This window comes from Rhopalosiphum padi, chromosome 3, assembly GCF_020882245.1.
Source record: "Rhopalosiphum padi isolate XX-2018 chromosome 3, ASM2088224v1, whole genome shotgun sequence".
Classification (NCBI taxonomy): domain Eukaryota; kingdom Metazoa; phylum Arthropoda; class Insecta; order Hemiptera; family Aphididae; genus Rhopalosiphum; species Rhopalosiphum padi.
The window spans coordinates 29,052,347-29,076,308 of NC_083599.1; the positions used below are offsets into that span (position 1 = coordinate 29,052,347).

The following is a 23,962-nucleotide window of genomic DNA, read 5'->3' on the forward strand; positions in this document are numbered from 1 at the left end:
TACAAATACTTGACGATTGATATTTATTTTTAGCTATTTAATATTCTTATTTTAAAAAATGTGTCTCAGATAACACGTCATGTCTTCTTAGCAACTCCTATACATATTATGTAGTATGTGCATTGTACACAAACAAATATAATGTCTTTATAATACACACTGGATATATCCTTTTCATTTATCTCAATATTACGATTTGTAATAATTTTACTTTTAATTTTTAAAGTGAATTATCTAACAGAATATTAATAGAATTAAATTTTAATATTTCAACTAATTTGTTAGGTATAATAAATATTTAATACCAACAAATATTCAATGTATTTTCTATATTATGTTTTTGACAGTATTTTGATGTTAATGATAATTTTAATAAAACGTTTTAAGTTTGTTTTTATGATTACATTTTAATTCATTTTTCATTATATTTCAAGCTTTTTTGCGGTATTTTTTTATTTTTGCTGTATTTTAAGGGTTTAATATAGACATTTTTAATGAAATTGTTTAGAGCTATAAAAATATTATAATTTTTTAAATAAAAAATTGATGGTACTTTACAAGTTGTCCTATATAGTTATCGTATAATTAAAAGTTAAACTCAGATTGTAATGTAGGTTCAAAGCTTAAACATAAATTATAAATTCAAAAGAATACAACATTGAAATATTTTTAAGAAAATTACATATTATCCATTTTTAAATAAATTAAAGATATAAAAAATCATTTTTTTAACAGTTTGAACTTTACCTATCTTTTGAATATATTTTGTTATGTTCAAAATATTATATACTTTTTGATGTTAAAATTTTGTTATTTATGTTCTTCTTTTACATCTACTACAATATTATATATTGAGTCATATTCCCTATTCCCCATAGGTGTGTTTTTAAACTAGGAATCGGTTATTAAAAAAATTAAATTACATTAATTAATTTAAAAGCCAAGTTATTGTTTATAATATATACAAATGTATCATATGTATTTGTATATTTAATTTTTGAAATATTATACAATATATTATTAACTATATTAATTGATTTTTAATATCATATAAATTACATTTTTAGACATTGTATTATTGAATTAATAATAATAAAATTAATTTTCTTCTATATAGAATATATCTAAATATTGTTCTAATGTCGGGATTAATTAAGCAAACTTTATCAATTTGTTGTGTCTTATGTACGTACTCCTATTTACTCGGATATTATACTATCGAAGTTAATGGCAAACTTGTAAGACTATCAATTTACTTTAAAAATAATAATTATTATGAACTATCAACAAGTGTAGGTTTACGGAGCTACTGTGTAAATATGTAAACACTAAACAATAAATAGCAATATACAGTTATGTTTATAAACTTAAATTTATTAAGTACAAATCAAATACGGTAAACATGAAAGCAAACATATGGTAAATTCGACTACGGTGCTTGAACGTATTACGGTTAACCGATATATGGTCTTTGAACTATATTCGTTTGATCGTATTGGCTCCCAAGAAGTTTAACGCTCAAAATTTGAGGAATTCACCTTCGTCAATTATGGTTGAATATGGCAGAAGTTTAATTTCGATATTATAAAGTTTCCGAAAACAATGTTCGACCAATTTAGCACAGCATGGTTGCTCATCTCGATGAACGCGTGGCACGAGTAATCAGTAATCACTATAAATTCTCCACAGTAGTCCGTAAATCGTTATGATTCGCAGTTTGCACTTAATGTACTTTCCGCTGTACGGATATTACTTCAGATGCGCATTATTCACAGGAATAGCAGCTGATATTTACTTTATGAAATCAATCGAACGTGTTTTTAATGCGTTTGGTGTTAATAAATCTGTTCATCTTATTATATAATTAAATTCTTCACACAATAATATAGTGGACCACTATGTTTTTTTTAAAGTGAATCGAAAATGTGATTGGTACTGAAAAATTTATTAGTAGTAAACGGAATCATCCGGTCAGGAAACAGAGCACTAGGAAAGTCTATATTTTTGATTTTAAAATTAGAAATCGCTTTATTCATTTTATTAAAAATGTCCGATTTGCTATATAATGATTAAACCAATCAATACATTTTTACAGAAATATTTTATCTTAATATTTTGTGTATGAATGTGTAAATATCAATTGTTTTGAAACTCTCAATAGAATTTTAAATATATTTTTAAAATACCGACGTGACTGGATCATCCCATAAGTACTTTATATTTCAGTGGTCAACAGGTGACCAGATAGAGGTATTGGGATGTGATAAATATTAAATAGCACGAAAAGAACAATTAATAATAATTATATTATTTGAAGTATATTGTAATATATAATATAAAACCTATAAGAACCATAATAACATCCCATTCATGGTTATATTACGTAGCTTATAACAATGAATTTATTCAAATGTTGATTTTCGGAATTTTTAGTTATTCGTTAATATTTGCTCGCTATAATACAGAGTGTAACAGATATACATAACCAAAAAAAAAAAAATTTATCTACTTTAATACGTAATACAAAAATTATTAATATTATAGAATGAATGATGAGTAAATAATTTAAGAAACATACTGATGTCATCAAATTCTCAAAAATCATATTTTTTTAAAATTATTACGTTTTCAATTAATTTAATCAAATAATATTGATATTTTCAAAAATTTCTAAAAAATAAACTATACTTAACTTAGTTAAATCTTTTTACCATCAAAATTTTTCTTATTATCAAATTCACAAATTGGCCATTTTGAATTTATCCAAAAAAATTTGAACCAAATTTTAAATTTTTTATATTTAGTACTAAAAAAAAAATTAAATTATACATGCTGCACCAGGGACACTTAATGATAAATAAAAAAATAAAAATTGAAAATATTAATTAGAACGAAAGTTATTCCAAAATTCTGTTCTATATGTTACAGTGTAACAGTTACACCTTGTATAATAGAAATCATTGTATTTGTTAAGTATATACTATACAAGTAATACCAGATCACAGTAATTACAATAAGTCCACGATGTTATATGAAATTATTTATAAGCTTTTTTTAAATAAATAAAACGTGTAATACAATAATTGTAATCTATACCTGTGGCTAAACTTGTACTAATGAGTTATGTATCTTTAAAAAAAAATTGACATAAATACTATAAATAAAATAATATTATAATGGAAATAGGTCTTACAGCACATAAAAATACTGATTGCGTATTTTAAGTTTAAATAACGGTTTTTAATTTATGAAACATTATAAATAAAATGTTTCATTTAATTATACATTTTATCGGTGGTAGGAAAATTAGAGTTGTTTTTTATTTTAAAAAGCAAGTAAATTGAATTTATAGGTTTTTCAAATGAATTTTGATGGCGCAGTTAAAAATGTGCAAAAGAGAAAGTAGGTAGTTTACTAACAAATAGTTTACCCCATCGTCTAAACTTTAAAATGCTTTACGAATTTATTAGCTATAAAATAAATTGAAATTTTTCCAAAAGAATTTTCGATAGACGAAGAATGTTGTACGAGTGAGACGTTTTAAATAGTGTCATTAAATAATAAAAAATAAACTTTTGATTTATTATTATTTTATTTTTTTTAATACAAGATTTGTGTAATTGTAATAGTATAATGTTGACACCAATTTCATTGTATTTGACGTACAAATATATATATTATCAAAATCAAAATCAATAATTGAAATCGAATAAAAATAATTGTTTTATTGTAGACGAATAATGGAGATATATTATTTAGTTTAATATTATTTTGGTAACGCCGATTTCATAAATATATATAATATATTATGTATGCGTAGTACGTATATGTATATACACACAAGTTGGATATGGATAGTACCTAATAATATGTACATTTATTTTTAAACTCATTTGTAAACAAACATGTCTTGTAAAAATTACACAATCATTAAATACACCAAATTGTAAAAGAAACAGTTAAAATAATGTATATTATTCTTATAGCTATCACACTGCAATCGTTAACCGGCAATAACATACCGACCAAATTAAAATATGAATGCAACCGACACATATTTTCTTTTGTGAGTTCAGAGTTTTTATACGATGAATAAATATAATGTATGTTTTCCTTGACGGAGAATATCAATGATTTCATAAAGTAATTTAAATATGGCATTCTTTGACCTTTTATTTCGTGACATTGTATTAAAATAGCGGTTTGTAAACGAATAATAATATTATTATTTTTTAAAAACAAACCTTTTTCATAAGGTAGATGAATAAACAACATTCCTCTTACAGTATTTTCATTTTTGCATATTATTATATAAGCAATAAGCAAGAGATTTGTTAAAAGGCTTACAACATTTTCCGGAACTTATATGCCGAACAAACCCTGAATGGAACCATTTAAACCTATTGATTCGTTTTTTCTTTCAGATCATTGTTTTTAATTTCTAGATTCTGGATGAAGTGTACTATATATTACTATAAACATATTTCTGTACAGTAGAACTGCGACTTAGACTCGCAAACGAAGCTCTATGTTTTATTAAACTTTTATTTGGTGTATTCATGGATCAGAATTTGTGCATAGATTGATTTTATAACGCCAATGCGTAAACTATGAAATCAAACATATTATCTACAGATTGAAAATTTTTTTAAATTATATACTTGGAAACCCCAGGCGCCATCCTAAACAAGAACTGGTGCCGTGACTTGTTAGGAAACTATGGAACAAAAAATTATATAAATTTATAAAATTAAATTGAATTATAAAAACGTATAATGTACAAAAATACGTAACTGTTAAAACGATGCACTTAAAAATAATGCACATTTATAGCTATGAAAATTGTCCAAGAATAATGTCAATTATTCGAAATAGGTATCAAAATATAATGTTTTATTGTAATGGATATTATGGACGTTTCTATGAAATTCGTATTCAATTATAAAATATGTCGATGAAATAAAGCCCACTGACTTTTCCGCGTGCACGCATATGCAGTGACGTATTAAGGGATGGCGGAGGATACCATCGATCCGGTGTTTTCCCACGTCGCCGAAACCTAATTTGCCAAATTCCAATTCACCGCGACATCCTATAGTCTGTCCATATCGAATTCGCCGACTACCAATTCAAATATTTCAAATTTTCCGATTCCCAAATCGCCGAAAGATCTGCCGTCCAAAAGAATATTGTTAAACACAATAAGTCAGTTTAAAGGTTTTTTTTTTATTATTAAAACGAATATTTACAGTCTGTACGTAGCAAAAATACAATACGCAATACATATAATATATATTTCAACAGGGCTTGACGGATCGAGTGAAGTGGACGCCAATAGTGACATAATAATAAAATAAAATATAATCTAATATAAATATATTATATAATTTTATTTGAGAAATTCATCAATACTAATAAGAAAAAACAAATTTAGAAGTCCGTTCATAAGGTACAACTTAACTAATTATATTATATATATAAAAAAAAAAACAATTTTGTATGAATTTATAAAGTGTTCGGTTTTTTCTCATACTCCATCAATTCGATAAATATAGTTATTTATCACTAAGCAATTGTGATATTTTTTCAGATAAGATTTTGAACTATTCCATTTTTATATTTGTCGGCCAACTGGGATGTCGGCCAATTTAGATTTATCAAAATGGATATAAATCATCGAATCAGATAGCAATTTCGGGCAGTTACACTTAATGACGGACATTCGAAAACTACACGTTTGTGGACTAATTTTGACAAATTTTAAACGTTACTTCAGTAATGTAGGGTTATTAATTACTTAAATTAATATTATTAAGTATCCTATATAACATTGGTGGGCAACTGGCGGCCCACGCTACATTTTCAAATTGCATCAAACAATTTCAAAATCAATACTCTATGCTAAATTAAAATACATATTTTTAATGACCTTTTTTTTGCTCTTTTTTTGGTCCGCTAAATTTTCTAAAAAATGGTCCTCTAATAACTTTCAGTTACCCATCTCTGCTACATAAGATAAATTTATAATTTATAAAAACATATATATTTTTAATTTAAGTTTATTTTATCAGTGATCAATTAAAAAAATATATAAATATATAAATATAAATTTAAATAATATTAAAGTTATAAATATTTATATATATATATAAATTACTATTAATTTATTTATTATATGATATCTTAATTATTTGTTTAAAAACTTTTTATTGAATTATTATAAAAATAGTCACGAAAACAAAGAAAGAAAATTATAATAATTTTTATTTTTTATTTCCCGTTAAAATGTTTGTCTCTATTTTATAACAATAATAATAAAAGTTTTTTTTTATTAAAGATAAATCAAGATTCACAATTGCGTACAGCATATTATTATGATAATAAAAATTACAAATTGTAGACTATAGAAACACGACGTCTACAATATTATTATACATTAATTATTATTATTCAAATTGTGTAGTCGCTATACTCACTTGAGACGTCGTCCGGAAGACAAAATTGGAAATCAATGGACTCTGTAGATTGCGTCGCAACAATATTGTTAACGTGTCACTTAATTTCGTCAACAATCGTGTCGGTTTTGGATAGGTACAAAATATTATTATTTTTTTTTTTCATATAGTGGCAGTCCGAAATCGTGTTGCAAAAATGATAAAGCCTCCGCAATTTCGTTTTATTTGGGGATTTAGGAACGGCATCATTACTGTCCATAACCTGCAACCATAATCCATCGTCATTCGTCAATAAAGTGAAATGATAATATTTTTTTAACGTATAACTATCGTAATTGTACACACAAAAAAAATAATATATTTTTTAATTATTGTTAACTCACAATATATTTAATACATTTTATATTTATACATACAATATAATTTAATTTTTGTTCCCATGCATATAAAAAAAAAAAAATATTGATTTGATCGCAACTTTCACCAATACTATTTCATAATAGTATCTATTATTATGAAATGTTCGTATAATATAAAATCAATCAGATGACTGCTGAGCGATGCGATATTACACTATATCGTTTGAAAATCAAAATTAATTATTTTATAATTTGAATCCAATGCATTAAAAAGATACTGAAACTATAGTTAATACTTAGTTTTTTTTAAATTTTAGTCATATGTTTCACTGCTGTGGGTTGTTACAACCTGATATTTTTTTAATATTATAAAAACAAGAGGGAATACAATGACTGATAATACACAAATACGTGTGACAACTCCTATACAATTAGCAATGAAAAACATTTTAAAAATACATTTGATATTTCTATCAAGTTCATAAATAATTATAAACGGTTTTTTTATGGTCAAGCCATCAAAATATTTAACATGTACCAAAGGTCGAATTTCGAGTGTTAGTAAGTTCTTGAAAACTTTCTATCTTAACGATTTTTCCCTTAAGAACACACAATTTGTTTAAAACGGTTTCATTTTAAAACAAAACTATCAAAAGAAGATACAACTTTTTGGAAATCCGTAGATTTAGATAGTATTGTTAGACCACAGTAAGAGTTTTAAAAATTTAAATTCAAAATTAAATGTAAGACATTTTAACATTTAAGTGTATATATTATAAAAATACCATATTTTCGTTTGTCGTGTTAAAATTAATTTGAATAATAATTAATCCAGTTTGTATACAATAATTTTAATTTTCTATTTATTATCACGTTTCCTTAACAGCATCAGATATTACTTTTAATGGCAAGTCAATATTTATATTTTTAGAAATTTAAGTAGGTATAATTTCTTAAATTATAATATGACTATCGAAAATAACTAAGAAATAATATCAAGTACATAAAACTTGTAATTTCATTATTTCCCCGTCATTTCCGATAACTAATTTTTTCGATTTCGATTTTAAAATATTTCTATTTCAGGTGTATTAAAATTTTTTTTTTTTTTTTTTTTTTTTTATTGATCGCAAAGAATAACATCGACAACAATGGCCATTAGTTACAAATAAGCTTATAATACTAAATAAGTGCTAATAATAATAATTTTTTTTATATAAGATTGAAAAGTTTAGTTTGTTTCAGAAACTTAATTAGGTCAAGATTTTTTTTTTGGTTGAGTCCAAGTGCAGCGTCTAGGTTGTAGGATATCTTGTGCTCGGCCCGTTCTTGGTTGAACATTAAACAGTCGGCTATTAGGTGTTTGACTGTTAACAAGGTTCCGCAGGTTTGACAGATGGGGGGTTCCTCTCTTGCCATCAGGAAGCCGTGAGTAATTCTGGTGTGACCAGAACGGAGTCTATTGAGAACCGTATCTTCTTTACGGTTGAGGTTAGGATTGATCCAACGATGTATGTCTCTTTTTATTTCATTTAATTTTGTGTTTTGTATGTTCCAGATTTTTTGCCATTTATATTTTGTACATTCATTTATGAGTTTTTTCGCGTCGTCGAATGACATTTTATTAATTAAGACGGTATCTTTGTTATTGATGGCAATTGAGGCATGTTCAGTATTAAAATTTGCTTTGTTTTAATCGCCTAAAATAATTTAATTACATAAGTTAAATATGTGCATGATTGGACTCCTCGTAGACAATCCATTTTATCAAATAACTTGTCTTAAAATGTTTAGTTTTTTTTGATAAAATGTAGAATTTTTTGTATTAATAGTTTTATTTTTATTGGTCTATAGAAATCGCAATCCAATATTGAGCACGTGCCAATGGTGGAACATTGGCTGAAATTTAATGATATTTTTAAATAATTCAGTTTTATTAATAAATTATAAAATGTCGAAAGTTTGGAACTCACTTTTAGGTATATTATTTTATTAGGTGAACACGAACTTTGAAAAATTGGTTTATTTCATACTAGCAATATTCTCGTCGACATACAGTTGTTAAAGTTAATGTTGTACGATGAATTCAATCCAATCAAAATGAGACTATATATAGTGCTATTTGTCGTGTTTCATTATGACTAACCAAAATACACTCCAGATATTAAACAAGTAAAACAAGTAACCATTGTTAAACTGGAACTGCAGGAAGTGAGTAGAGAAGTTTTGTTGACAATTAAAACTGAGATAATATAAAAAAAATACGTTCTTTAGGTAATACTTGACGTTTATTGTATATTTTTTTAACGAACCCTTTTTATCCGAGAAGCCAAAAAAGAAAATAAATAAATAATAAAAAATAAATGTATACACAGACACAAAAATGTTACTAGTACATTATAATATTATTTTTTTTTTTAATTTCGAATACAAAATCTTAGCACATTACCTGTGCATGTAGGTTTAGCGCACCCAAAATATGGATAGGAATGCATTATTAAAAAAATCTCGTGTGTGCTATGTATACTGACTGCTTGATTTATTTATTGTTTTATGTGCATAAAAACTCAATTATATACATACCATAAAATTTCATATTTTACGATAATATTGTGCAGTGCCATAGGTATATTATTAGCGATTCTTGTAAATTAATATACATAAATTAGTGAAGCGGACCAGTTTTAATAGCATTGGTCGGGATTCTGTGCTCGACAGTGCGCAATTTTGAGTGGGCAACAGGGATGCTTATGTTATAATAACACAAACACCACTATTACGGAATTTTCAGAATGTTTCTGAACAAAAATTTCATTCATCGCATCGTGTCTATGTAATTTTCAAGACTTCAAGTACCCGGTTAGTAGAAAAAAAATACTTAAAAAAATAATGATATCTATGCATCCCGAGGTTTTTAAATGTTTTAGAAATATGAATAATTCATAAAAAGTTTTTTCAATTTGTTTTTAAAATGTATAAAGTGTGCGATTAAAACACAAAATGAATAAATAAAGGTTTTCATTTGAGTATTTCGATTGATTTAATTATCATATTTTATGGACCATTTGCTATAAAATAAATTCATATTTGATCCTATTGAAATAATATTTTAAGAGATCTAGTATATTCAATTTTGAATAAACCCATCATGTAACAAAATAAAACGGTTATTAATAAAATACAAAATAAATACATTTTAAACAATTTGATTTTAACTATAAATTAAATAACATAATGTTTATCAAAAATATAATCCGAAATATGACGAATAAAATTCTTTTCAAAGGTATTTGATTTTAAATTACAAATAAATCCATGATTGTATTCAAGATAGTCTCCAAATACTTACCTAACTTTAAAAATATCTAACAAGTGTACTATAAAAATATTTATTAATATTAATAATATTTTTATTATTATAATATTAATAAATATTACTCAAAAACTTTACGATAAAACTGTGAACAGCAATCTATTTTTTTTTTAACACGTGGACTATTTAAAATACGACTTATTTAAAAAAAAAATGGTATAATACTTTGATTGGTAATAATTATTCAAGTCATTAATTTATATTTTTGAAATTAAAAGTATTTTGATCATCTTGTATTATTACGTTAAGAAGACGCATGTCTGTCTTACACACATACAATATAGCAATTTCTGTTCAGTAGAACCCATTTATATACTATTGTTAGTTTTAATATTATATTAAGTTGACTTATAAGTTATAAGTTAAAATTTAAAAAATAATAAGTGATTAAGCGTTGAGTTTCTTTTTGATATTTTAATAATACATTTTTAAACAAGATATTAGTATGTAAAATATTACCTTAAAAATTAAACTAACGAAAAAATCAATGCTTAATCACTCAAAATGTTCTTACTTTAACTATTTGATATTATGGTGTCAATATACTTAATCAAATTTTAGTAGGTACGATCATATTTTGTATAAATATTTCAAACCAATCTGAAAAAATAGTTTTTTTTAAAGATAAATAGCAATGGCTTTTCAATTTGTAGCACAAAAAGCCGATAGTATCATATTTACCCTCTATACACGCGCTCATAAAATTATGTTACTTAATAAACATTATTATTTATTTTTATATTATATGATACGCCCAAAGGATGCTCTTGCTTCATGTCAATGGATTCGAAAAAACTAACGCCCATATTTTTATAACGTGTAATATCTATAACAATAATATCATTTTACGCGGTTATGAAATTCTAAACATATTTGTTAAATTAATAACACTACGCTGCGACACAATAAGCGTAGTGTCCGCGATTAAAAGGGATTGAAAAAAAAATACTAAAATAATAGTTACCGGAAATATTTAAAACATTACAAAGCGTTTAATCAGTTCGGCCTTACCGCAAAACAATATATTATCTTCCTACATCGAGACACTCATAATAATATTATATTATGCTCATAGAATTTAGTAATAATAATATATGTGCACATTTAAACATGACAACGCATAATCCGTAGGGTCAACATTTGTCGATTATACTTTTTTAAGAGATAAACACTAATTTTCTTAAAAAATGTTAAAGATTTTGACTATATTTTTTTTTCGAATTCATAAGAAATCATTGAAAGAACAGAATGTTTTTTTTATTTTTGTCATTGTTTTATTTTAAGTGCTTTATAACATTTAAACTTTTGATAAGCAAACCAACATTTTGTGGAGTACAAATTATTATTTTTATCATTATTAATGTCTTAATGACTTTTTATAAAAAAAAAATAAATATATATATTTACAAAAAGGTTAAGACTTTTCAAGAAAATAATTATGCTTACTATATTAAAATAATCACTTTGTATACTTGTGTGCGTATTTATTTATCCATTTATTTACCAATGCTACAGGTCTGAACACACACATACACACACAAAACAAAAAGAACAAGACAATAAAAACATGACGAAGTATTGATTAAAATACAAAGTATAGAACAATACTTAACAGAAACGAAAATAAAGGTACGCCGTAACAAGAGAAATATATAGACAATAAACAATATATATTGATAAGAAAGAAAGGGAAAAAAGAAACACGATCAAAATCAGTGCCCTGTAAAAAGTAAATAAATTAAAGCTCAAAAGTGAGGCTTTCCTTTTCTCCAGACGGAAATATACGACCATCCGATAAGAAGTCAGATTCAGTTAGAGTAACGAAGTGGGGATGAAGTATAGGTAGATGTGTGGTGTGTAGTGATGGAACTCTGAAATTAATTCGATATGATATATTATAAAATATGACGCGTGTGGTTAGGAAGTCGTAAGATTCGTGAAAATGTACGCCTTTTCAGTAGGTATTAGTGCGGTTACAGTCGAAATTATTAATATATAATTATTGTACGGCCGCGCTTTTTTGCTACTGTCCGTACAGTGTCGAAAACAAATATAATTTAAAGATTATTAAAATGTTGTGGTCGTGCGTGCCCGTGCGATGGTAGTATACAGTTCTACACGATAATAATAAATTACGAGTCGTCGCATTCGCACGACGACCAAAACTCGTACCTACCTAATAATATTATTGCCTACTCGCGAATCACATAGTGTTGAGCACGTATAGGTACGCCATAAATCATAAATAATATAATAAAACAATATGGGCAATGTTTCATTACGGTCGTGCCGACGAAATATTATTATTATTATTAATATTATATTATATTATCATGACGCGAAAGTACATGACAATTAATGTTGTTATAATTAATAAAGCGGCCTGTGGGTTTGAGGCAAACGCAATTACTGTTTTTTTTATTTTTCATTTTGACTGTGTTGCGTCTTGTGCAACTTTCGTAGTAGGTAGGTATACACAAAGTCCCTATCACGAACTATATTAATCATTACCTTTTATAAAAGCGGTGTATATACCTAATGCGATTTTTTAGACTTTTATTCGGCTTTTTGGTTTTTGTTTGTAGTAATTTTCTTTTCGTTTTCAAAGGATTTTACGGGAACTCTGTCACTTAATAAATTGCCGTGTAAACTAAACATTTGCATTGCACAGTGCGTATACGTGCTGTTTACATATATACGTTAGTCACGGGCGTAGACCGCTTGGGCGAACCGACCCAAAATATGGTCTATAACATACACTCGACAATTAATTAAACAAAATCGTATAAAATAAACATAATTTATAATGAATTCTACTAAAAAAAAAAAAAAAAAAAATATTGGTATAGATATCAGTCAAAAAATAATAAATTAAATTACATATAATATATATAATTAGTACATTTTAAAGTAATGTATCGGCTATATACGAAAATGCTTGTGATATAAATGCAAACTCGTCAATATTAATTAAACAAAATCATGTCTGAATCGTAATCTTGTTTTCAATAATAGTGATTAATAACAATGATTAGCAACGATATCGTCCGTATCTGTCGCCGGGTTATTACCTCGCGTAGGTAAAAACAATTTCACTCGCCCAAACGGACTATATTATTTTTTTTTTTTTGGTCAAAATTATTACCTTCGCCCAAAAACGACCACCGCCCCAACAGTCACGTTAATATATTATATTGACTTATATTATGTGAATGTTTATTATGAAACGTTATAATCAATACGTCATAATATAGTTTATTTTTACAAATATCATAATATTATCGTGCGAAACATTATCAATGTGTCAAAATCATAATACGATATTAAATATAATACAGTACGACGGGAGGAGAGGGGACCTGTTGGGTTTAAGTAATTCAGTGACGGTTTTCAGGGTGCTCTGAATTATAATTTTAACCGTAGTTGGCAGGGAGCTTCGGTAAAGAACGGACGATAATACAAATAACAGGTACTATTGAACTTGACATGGCGTGTCTCTTGTAATAATAGTGTTAACACAAGACATACATTACATATACATTTTATATATTATGTATAATGTGTGTACGCACTTCACATGTCGTCTACAGTGAGCATTATTTCTTATTGCCTATTTGTATGTTTATGGTTCGTATATAGCGGTCGTATCGCGTATCCGTGATCCGTTACAGTACATTTTAATTTTAATGTGTTGTTTTAAATCGATTTTATTGAGTCAACGGCATTATTATATATATATTTATTCTCGGCTCTGTAGTTTTAACGTCACTACTCTTTAAAATGTCCACGAAATTAGTGAGAAGTAAAGGTTGTTAACTGTTCAAGAGAATCGTTTATTTAAAAATGTCTCGATGTTTGTAATATATATATTTTTTTATATTTTATAGATAATAAAAAATATCCGTCTTGCGAAAAGCCATTATTGTTTTTATTATTTTGAACACAATTTTTCACACGCTATACAGAACATTATTTAAACAATATTAATTTTAAAATGACATTGAAATATTTCTTCTTCAAAAGTTAATACTCTGCGTGTAATATAATGCAAAACCACAGGTATTATAATACTGTACCATATACTACGGAGTTGGAATAATTTATACGGGTGTATAGAATATTATAAACTGTAGAAATACAATTAATTGTATAAATTAAAGTGTTTAGTATACATTATAATGTATACAGTCGCAAAAATATAGTATAAACATGAAACAATGTTTTTCATCAAAAACAGTGAATTTCCGAAATTGGATAATATGACTTAAAATGCTTTAAAATTAGCAATAATAAAATATGTATATCAAAAAACAATAACAATATAAGTATATAATTCTTTAGTTGTATACATTTTATTTTATTATATTTTATTTTTGACTCGTACGTTGATCCATGTACTATAAGAACCCGAAAGTTAAATTCAAAGTACGCTTCAAACAAACCTTATTATTACTTATTATTGTACGATTTCCTTTACTGCCGTTTTTGAGTAACGAAAATCGCCTTTTATACGATGCGATTAAAGGTCGTATTCAACTCGATAAAAAATAATTTTCATGAAATCTATTAAATCAAACGGTATTTCACAAAACCTTCCATACAATTTTATAATATGACTTTTTTATTGGTACATAAAATAACCACTATGGTAACTTCACTAAGCTCGTGAAATTGATATACTCTTATAATAATTTGTTACGCGTTGTTTTATATTGATGAGTTTTCACAAAATATACTCTTATATTACAGCATTTTTAGTTATTTTGACATACACAATTTTTTGAGAGTGAAACATAAAATCGATATTTAATAATATATTATGTAGGTAAGTAACTAAAAATAAAATTGTTGACAATGTGTGTTAAGTATATTGTTTAATACTTGCAAGAAAGTGTCGTGTCATCAATGCAAATTATAAGTGTTAACCCATTTATTGAAATTTAATTTTTATCGAATAGTGTTTGCCGAGACGGTAAGACAAATATTGTTAAAATATAAAAAAATATGATGTATTATATTATTATGTAGTTTCAAAAAGTGAATCGACGCAATTGTGATGTCAATTTAAATGGTTCTACCACATAAAATCTCTATCAAACTTAACAACGTAATTTTTCAATATTTGTTTATTTTTAATTAACCGATTCAAATACTTAAAATTAAGTTTTTTCTACTGAACGTAATAATTATGATCAGAATTAAAAAATTAAAATAAGATAATTTTTTTTTTTTGAATTTCAGTGGACTTATCAATTTATATTTTTTATCGATGTATTCGACCAATTCACCCTGATTCAAGTCAGGTTAAGGCAAAAGCACACGCCACACGCTTGAATGTACATTAAAGAAGTAAGTAAATAATTAATTCAATTTAATACAACGTAATTGACTAATTAAATACCATTATATAGAAGAGCGTCGTTAATACAATATTTTATTATTTCCATTTCTATCAGCTTTATTGAAATACATTTGAATTTAAATAAAAGACAAGATAATAATCGATGTTTAAATATATTCTTAATTTTAAATTACGAGTATATAAGTATCTTTTTTAATAGTTACTTCTCGGAACTAACCAATAATGATTATGGAGCAATTGCGATGAAAAATTATATGCGTTCTAATTATATTATTATACAAGGCACTGCTCAAGTCCAAGTGGAAAATCAATATTTAAATGTATACATTTTCGATACATTTAGTAGCTTTCTTTTCTCATTACAATAACAGTAATTCAACGCGTATTTAAACAGCTATAAAATATTTGTCTCCTCATATATCTATCCTCGCCACTGTCACGATTTCAAAAAGGTTCAAAAGAGACTGGTATCGTGACTAACTTAATGTTTAATGACTGACCATTTAAATTAACAAAAAAATAATAATAATAACAAGTTAGGGTAATATTACGCCACTGGGTGACTCCTTCTGTCATGCTACTCTTGTAAAAAATACATTTTGTTATCACGTATTCTTATTGCTTCTTGGGGAACATTATATTGTATACACCTATATAAGTAAATAAAAAAAAAAATATTTATTTAAATTGTTTTACTGTTTTAAATAAGTAACTATATAATAATAATAATAATATGATTATTTAATTGTGTGCATTGTAATTTATTTTTATTGAACGTTTTGTAAATATTATGTAGTTGATAATTTAAAACAAAAAATCAGAAATAATTATTTAAAAAATTATAAATTAAATGAAAACGGACTGGAAAAAATAAACACGTTTTGTATAATAATATTTGTGTTGTTATTAACTGAAAACGCAATTGCAAAAAGAAAACTTGATAAGCAAATATTTAACGGTGTAGGTATATATTAATAGGTTTATTTAATATTATCAGCCGTCGGAGAAATGTACAGCTCGGCCAGCCGTTTCATGGAAAAGTGTTTCGTTCAATTTTTTCCGTTTAATAAATCTTAAAATGTTTAGAATAATTATTAAAAGTAAAACTGGAAATCCTTTCTACACAATCCTGGGAAACCAAATAAATAAAAATGATAAGCGGGAATTCCAGATTATGTGATGTTTTACGTTGAAGAAATAAAAAAAACAATAATAATAAAAACAGATGAACAAAACTGAAGAAATTATGTCAGATGTTATATGGCTAATAGGACTTCTAAAACGATTTGGTCGAAATATCAATTGGCTAAAAAGCATTGACAGAGTATAAGAACGGACTAGATACGGGAAATTGCGGGGAAGAATGATATAGGTATTATAGGTACATTATATTTTAGACTTTGCCCGTATCATCAATCACACTAAAAATAAATTGTCATATACCCACTGCCTGTTGCATGTGAAAATATAAATATTTAGGTGAAGAATTATAATCCTCTATTGTTTTTAAAATGTACCTACACGCAATGAGTAATTTTGATTACTTATTAATAATAAATTAATAATTCGGTTTTTAATGATCATAAATAATTAATATATTATTAGAGTTAAAAGTCAATATAATGGATACTATATAGATCGGTTCTTATAACAATATTATATTATTATAATATATACTTAATTCGAAAAATGGCAAAAGTATCAATTATATCTTATCAGAGATATGCAACTGGGGGCTCGCAGGCCGCATGAGGCGTGTGAACCTTGTTTATTTGACACGTGCTACATTTTCAAATAACTTTATTAAATTTCATTTTATTATTTTATTTATAAAATCGATATAATAATATTTATCGTAGAACGTATAAGTCCAAAAGAAGTGATTTATTAAATGCTGTAAAAAAAAAAAACGCAATTGAACAATTTTTTAACCATTTTTTTTTTAACGGTTTCAAAATATTGTCATCAGTTATATTGTAACCGATTGTACATTTTTTTTTTTTTTTGCTTTCTATTGTTTCTGGTCCGCTAGATTTTTAAATTATAGAGATTTGCCTTTTAGTAACTGAGTTTTCTATCCCTATACGGCTTATTTATACAGTTAGATTTTTTTTTTAATTACGACATATAATTATTAAAATTGCTTAAAGAAAAATCTTTTTTTTTCGGCCAAATGTAGACAATTACGTAAAATTAAAATATCTTTTAAAACGCAAACTAGGTAATTATAAAATAATAGAATATTGTAATAAGTCGTCAGAATTCATTTATTAATTTACTTATAACAATAATATATCAAAGCACCAAATAATAAATTGTATTTTAATAAATATTAAAATAAACTGAAAATGTTGATATTTAATAAGTTATAAGTACCATAGTCGTTCGGTATTACGGAGTATTATTATATTGTCGTTTAGTAAATTTCAATATACAACAATGTGCTATAATATGATAAATATGACGTATTATAGTAAATTAAATTTAAAGCGAATTGTTTACAAACGACAAAGTATCTGAGAAACAATATTATAAGAATTGTATAGAATTACATAATACATTTTTTAAATAAATATACTTATCAAATATTGAGTTTAATATACTTACTTAATATATAATTATATGATACGACTAAAATTTCAAAATGTTTGATTTCCTTTGATAGTATAGATTACCTAATAAATATAATGGTTAAAGTATTTTTACAATTTTATTGTACTCGTAGTAAATCATATTGTAACCAAGTTGCTGAACAAAAAAAAAAAAAAAATCGTAAAAAGTTAATACTTTTTGAAATAATGAGTGTTCGACAATAAAAGAATCACCCTGCATGTATTGTACTTACACAATGACATTTTCAAATTGAAAAAAAAATAATTCTAATATAAAAATAAATTTCTTTAATAGCAATAAAAATATAACATATAAATATAAAATAATGTACTTAGTAATATATAGGCTGATTGACCGTCTTTCCTCAGAATCGTCGTTTTTGGTAATATGCAGTTGTTATTATCATTGAATTCAAATTTAACACTTATATGGAGGCTATAATAATACAGGGCGAAGCACTTAAACAGCCGATTTTCAAAGATAAATTATGAAATAAAAAAAACGAATATAAATTAATTTTTATTTATTTTAATGAAGTACTTATATAATTTGTCTTTATTTTTTTTTTTTAATGTACTCAAGATGATGGCCATATTTATTTATTTAACGCTCTTCTAGCCTACTTCGTATATTTTCCACTACGCGATGATAACTTCCAAAAGTTTAATGGCGTTTTCTTATTTTGTTTTTTAGTTCATCAATATTTCAAGGTTTTTGTGCATTGAATTTACTTTTTAAAACCCCTACAAAAAGAAGTCACGTGCTGATAAATCAGGTGATCGAGGTGGCCAACTAATATCGCCATTTTTGGAAACTATGTGATTTGTGACTTGGAAAATATACAAAGTAGACAGAAGAGTGCTTGAGAAGGAAATGACCATCATCTTGAGGACATAATTTAACAAAAATAAATGGCAAGCTATGTACTTCATTATAATAATTAATAATAATTCATTTGTATTCCTTTTTTTATTTTAAAATTTAAAAAATAACAATAATATATTGAACTGTAAAATTATTCATGTAGCATATTCTAGAATACTATAGCTGATTTTACGGTGAATATCTTTCGTGTTACCAAGTCCGAAGAAGTCATTTTAACTATATATGATACAGATAATATTAATAAGTGCCTATAATGAAACTATATACCATGGTAAGCGTTTTTCGTGAAACATCGTACACTTTGTATTTTTTCACACGCATTTCATGAATAATATTAAAACATGATATATCATCCATTTCGTTGTAATACGTTAGAGGCTAGAGCTGTATATTATTGATCTAGTTCTCCGAGCGCAATATGATTCTGTTAAATATCGATCGAATAATAGGGATTATATTCTTTGTATTTTATCGCATATACCATATATAGGTAGGCGTGGCTTTTTTAAAATCCACTCGTGCAGGCGTTCCAAACGGAGAAGACGACACGATACAGCGGCTCGACAGCTCGTTAAATAGTAATTATGGATAACCGTATGGGGATTATGGCTGGAGACTCAAATTACAGTCATATTAGTCGTATTAGATAACGCGTTATTGTGTGTGTGTGTTGGGATAAGATAGCCACCATATAGTAGAAGTATAGCCATGTGTCCACGACTCGTATTTTGGCATTTTTTGTTCAATTTCGGTGCAACGATAAGGAAGGTTTTGTCATTGAGAAAAACCGCATGTGCACGTCGGAGTGTATATTATTATACACGATGTATACACATTGATATTATCATGTTAAAGGCGGTGGTGGTTAGTAATACGATGTCGACAAAATAATATATTTTTAAATTAATACAATACTATATAATAATAATCCGAATAATTGTATAGGAAATACTAATAATTGTCACGTACGTGAATAACGTCATAATATTTTATATCAATATAATATTATGATTATAATAATATTACTAAAACAGATTTAACCAAAACTTATAGAGTACATTCGATGGTATTATACTACGTTGTATTGCTATAAGTTTATTATTCGTGTTTTATAATCAGGAAAAAAAAAAGGAAATACGAGAAATTTTACATATAACCAATTTTTGACAAAATCGATTTTGTTTTATCAAAATATTTCGACTCTTTATTAAATTATTTATAGGTATCAGAAATTGTTTTCTTCATAAAACTATTCGTTTGGTAGAAATGCTTGAAAAATTAACATTAAACTCCTCGTAAGTTGTTTATTTCTCGATTAAACAATACCTAAAATCTTGTTACACATTTTTTTTATAACCGTTTTCAGTAAGAATTTTGACAAAATTCATAAAAATCGCGAAAATTAACAAATTATTTTGTAGTAAGAAATTCATAAAAAAAATTGTTATGTCTAAGATTTGAAAATTGAATACAAGGTTTCTTATAAGTTTTTTATACTATTTAAAAAAAAATTCTACTAGGAAGCTGAATACATTTTTCATCAGTATTCGAAGTTATTTATACATTTTTAAAATATTGAATACCCGCCTGTTAAATTATTATTTTACTGATATTTATAGTTGTATATCAAAAAAAAAAAAAAAAAATAATAAAATAAAATATAAGAAGATGCTTAAAATGGTTATCAAATGTTTACATAATTAGGTATAATAATATGATAAAATGTAGAAATATTTTAACTTTTTTTGAGCTATTTATAAAATATATGGAAAATATTTAGTGATATAGGCTGATAGGCTGTCTCTGCTCAGAATTGTTTTTCTTTTATAATAATAATATATCAATAAACAATAATAATTATTATTAAATAATATCTCAACACGCCCATAATAGCGATCCACTCGACACTTAATGTACAGCAAAGCGGTTACCACTTGCCTACCTTTTTTATTGTCGCGTTTTTAAAATTTGGTAGATTAAGAGTAATATTTACCAAAAACATCACATAATAATTGTAGTATACCACTATTCATTCATATTATGTATGTATGTTCATTTGTAATACTTAAAAACGTATGATGGCTTTAACCAGGTACATCGTTTACACATAGGTTACACATAAAAAAAGTGTGCATTTTAATCAATATTTTTTTATAGGCTTATTAAATAATTTATATCAAATGTTAATTTCACTACAGCAATTACTTTTATAATATTATAGAATCTATAGATCGTCAATAATGAAATAAAATTACAGAACAAAACCAACGTATTGTACATAAAGTCATAAAATAGATTCATCGTTTGATACAAACTGAAAAAATCAGGGAAACTAACTATTTTGTATTTTTCATAGTTTAATTATTGGAATATTAAAATAGTGTACCTACGTTTAATGTGATATGCGCCTATATCAGTTATAGACATTTCGGTTGAATACAAAAATATATAACACGTTTAATGTAAAATAAAAAGGTGTGGACGGCAAACAAATACAAAATAAGTCAATAATTATTGATGTATTATTATAGCTTTGGATATTTTTTCACCTCAATATAAAATGTACGCACTAGCCACTAACTATTAAATAACAAAAAATAGCGTCTTCGTAAATCTATATAATTATCCGTTAACAATAAAAATATATTATATTTTGTCGATTGATATGCTTTAATTTTATAATAATCTAAAACCATAGCGCGTGTCACGCTCACCAAGTGTATAACGAAATGTCTGATTGTAAGTATAATAATATAATATTTATAAGCTAAATAACTAATGACGAATTCACGAATTTCAAGATGTATATTATTAGTGGTTTACAGGCGACACGACAATAATTATGATGATATTATATAATATTAGCAGTATACATAATATTTTCTGTTCTGAATTCACCAAATGAGGATAATGAATTTCAATAGCACAGTAAATTCACGATTATCTGTCATTCTCTCATTTGTCAAATTTTATTATATGCCACACACTGTCATAATGATATCGTCAATTATTATAAATAGAATATTGCACGCCTGTATTATATAGACAAACGTGTACTTTTAGAAAAATAAAAAACTTTTCTATACGAAAAAAGCTCGTGATTCGTATAAACAAACTAAAATAATTAATTTTTTTAAATTATTTTAATTTATCGTCTTTATATATACACTGATTATAATATTATGTATAATTTTATTATGTTATTATAGGTACAGTAATAAAATTTAAAAATATAAAAATGATTTTTTTTCTTTTATCTGTAGTCTAATTCAATTATCACTCTCTTGGTCCAATTTAAGACGGTTAATCGAGGTTTTACTGTGTATATAATAATAAGCATAGCGTCTATTATTATAATAAAGACGTCTGTAAAGCAAGTTTTGTACAGAATCGTCTACCGGCCAGCAACCATTAGTAGACAAATAATGCACTTTTTTTTTAAAGTATACGTCTTTAGATTCAATATTGAAGCAATGGTCAATGCCCTCTGTATTGTATACTATTATATAGTAATAAAGGTAGAACACTATATGTACTTGGTGCAATTTATTTTCTTAATAAATTGTATATAGTATATACCATTACCAGCAAAATAATTAAAAGTTCACGAATACATTAATATTAATTACATTTTAAAACCGAAAAGAAAATGTATTATTTAGGTACTCTCAAGCAAATTAACATAATATTTTGTTCTATTATTAGTAATTAATTTGTATTCATTCGGCTTATTTTTACGCTCCATCGAGGAGTTACCTCGTAACTAAGAACTAATTTAAATAATGTCATGTAATTTCCTTTGATGTTTAAGAGAAAAACAAATCATCAGATAGCAAAATTTGTTTTTATCCAACAAAGGGGTAGCATATTATACTGGCACGTGTATCATTATTTATTTGATACTTCCGTACAGTTATTATAATGTTGTACAATTGAAAAGTTTGCAGAGAAGAGAAACGTTGCAAGACGTTATACTATATATTTACACAACACAATTACTTTTTAACTTGGTCCATTAAATTAGAGGATTAACGCGTGTGTATAAAATAATAATATAATTAAGTAATATGCATAAGTATTTATTGATTTATTATACGGATTTCACGAAAAACCGATAAGCTACTTTCTCTAACGAATATCACTGCAATTTATGTGCGAGTACAAACACGATAGTTGCCAGTTGCCAGTTGGTGAGACATTTTATACTAATAATAACCACCAACCAGTTTAAAAATATAAAAATAAATACATAAATCTTAGTACTCCATTTTATATTGATATTATATTGGCACAATAATCAGCATTTATATTTTAACGGACGAAATACACAGTTTTCAATTACTGACCACTGCAGTATGTAATGTATAATTATTATTACTTAGCATACTGCAGACTATACAATTAACTCTCGGTAACACGAAGTTGATGTGAGGGGGGGAGAGAGGGTAGAATTTGAGTTATTAAAAATGTTGAGATATCAAAACCAATCAAGTGTTAGGTCATATTATTTTTTAAATTCGCACGATATTAAGAATTTCGAAATATTGAGGTTCGAGTGCCGCGGCCGGCTGTACATCAAACTATTATGTAACGCATAATATATTATTATAATTTTGCGACATAATAATTGTATGCGGTCCATATCACGTTGTCTCTTACCACTGTTACCAGCATGACCCGACAAGTCTGATCGTCAACCATTTTGGTCCCAACATAATACAATCGTAATAATTTTTAATCTTTCCGTCTTTTTAACTTGTATTCAATAAATTATGATTGAAAAAGAAAATAAAAAAATGTCCATTCTACACATTCATGCTGTGATTAGAGACACATTGGTTGATAAAATCAATAAACAGTATTACTTTGGCTGTTCGGAAAAATAATTAATATATTTTTAGAATTAACTACATCT

General features: G+C 26.0%; 1 protein-coding gene across 6 annotated transcripts in view; it reads right to left on the minus strand.

Annotated features, from left to right (window-relative positions):
• The window catches only part of LOC132926273 (atherin-like), a 148,725-nt gene that overhangs the window by 27,714 nt on the left and 97,049 nt on the right, over window positions 1-23,962 (minus strand). For all 6 annotated transcript variants that reach the window (XR_009661398.1, XR_009661395.1, XR_009661397.1 and 3 more), the window contains one exon: window positions 6,477-6,717. The gene's annotated coding sequence lies outside the window, so the exon portion shown is untranslated. The remainder of the gene's footprint in view (window positions 1-6,476; window positions 6,718-23,962) is intronic.